Here is a 2138-nt window from a genome sequence, read left to right on the forward strand (position 1 = left end):
TAGTCTCAATTTTACAAAGATGAAAATTCTCATTCATCATACAATACAACTTGTATGATTCCAAGTTTCTGTCCAACTGAAGCTTCGGTGATGAGAACCTTTCCTCATTTGGTAAATTCAGACACTACCACAAATGAGAGAATCAAACTCATATTTCCAATATTGCTAGAAACATACAAACATCAATTTTCCATAAATGCCATTGTAAGGGGATATAATATAAAATAAACTAAACAAAACTTTTATTTCTTTATAAAATGCGGAAAAATATTCCTTACAATGCAACCTTAAATGAAAACTATGCTATTACATATTTCTTAGCAATCTATCATAACTTTTAAGTAGTGGCTCAAAAATCCGATCCTCGAACCATGCGATAGAAATCCATCTTCGTGATCAGATTCAACACACTCTTCTTTTAACCTTCCTTTTGCTCGATCCTGCTAAACATCAAGATGCAACCTAGTCACATCATGTAATAAGAATCAACAATTAGGAACTTTAACAAAGTTAGATAGTGGACTTACCTGAAGCCGAGTCAAACATTTTGTCTCTACTTGCTTTCAAATATTTCAGGTATTCAGGGCAGCTTCGCTTCCAATGTCCCTTCTCATGACAATAAAAACATATAGATTCTTTGGGAATGGTACACGAGACAATCACAGACTTATCCTTTCCCTTTACCTTTTGGTCAACCGGGTTGACCAAGGCCGATCCCCTTCCATTGGGACGAGAAAGCTTTTCTGGACTTCCAATGTTACCGTTGTCCATGTCCATGGAAGTTTGAGAAATAGATTTTCCATCAATGTTTGCTTGACCATTGCGCCAAATCATTGCTGATTCAGCAGCAACAAGCAAATAAGAAAGATCTATTAGGGTTATGTCAGGATCTGTCATATGGTAGTCTTTAATAAACTCACCATACGACTCAGGAAGTGACTGAAGAACCCAGTCAACAGCGAACTTCCTTGAAATAACAGCACCCAACATTCTCAACCTGTCTATGTGTGACTTCATTCCTAAGACATGAGTGCACACAGGTCTTCCATCTTTATGTTTCATTTCTAGTAGAGCTTGAGTGATCTTGAACCTTTCAAGTCTTTGGGCTTGTGGGACAGGGAGAATGAATGGAGGAGGTGGGGGGAGTGAAGCATGATGTTGAGGGACATCATCTTCAAGAGGAAAGCTTGTTTTAAGCGATTTGGGAAGATCATAGTTGTCTGAACCAGACATCTACAATGGGAGAAAATCAAGTTAGTTGATTCAAGTCCTTAATATAACACCCAATATGAAATATTAAGGCTAGGACCCAACACAATATTTTATAACTTGGAAGAGGGATGCCGTAATCCAAGCTATAAAATATTTGAAGGTAGGTGAAATGACGATTCACCAATTTCCACCATAAAAAAAACGAAATAATTTATTAGGTTTTAATTGGATTTGAAACTCCTAGATCTTTTGAGATTCATTGAACTTTTCAATGGCATGTTTCAATCTCGATTGTGCCCTTTAGGTTTTGTGACTGGGATGCCGAGGATCACAAAACAAGGTGTGAATAACCATGAAAACTCACTTGGTACCCTTAATATTATCACCTAATCAATGTGTCGGTTAACCACACACGCTCCACCGATCTATGAGAAACATTAAGTCACCCTTCGTGATCCTTACTAGTCCAAGTTAGTGTGCCGGTTAACCACACACGCTCCACCAACTACTTGGTAAGGTACAAGGTGTGAATTTCATGGGTTAGCACCATATTCACATTTTCCTAAAGTAACTAAGATTGGGAATTTATAAAAGGTTTAGTTACTTTATAATATTCATTATACTTTTAATGAGAATTTAAAGTCATTGTCCTACCCGTTCGGCTAACGACCCTCCACCGATCAAGGAAGCGGTGGGTGAGAATGGACACCCATTAAGTTGCCATTTTATAGGCAACATCCTTATACCCCCCTTATAGACCGGCTTCGTAAATGAGGCCTACTAACGGTAAAACGACTTGATCTTATACATATATATAATAATTAACCATTAATGTTATAAATAGTATAAGGGTTGAATTTTAACTTTTAAAACTCTAAGGGTTGGAATTAAAGTATATTAAAGTGTGTGTAACTTTACAAATTCCA

The sequence above is a fragment of the Lactuca virosa genome, chromosome 8 (genome assembly GCF_052849685.1).
Source record: "Lactuca virosa cultivar CGN04683 chromosome 8, Lactuca_virosa_CGN04683_v6, whole genome shotgun sequence".
In the NCBI taxonomy this organism is placed as follows: Eukaryota; Viridiplantae; Streptophyta; class Magnoliopsida; order Asterales; family Asteraceae; genus Lactuca; species Lactuca virosa.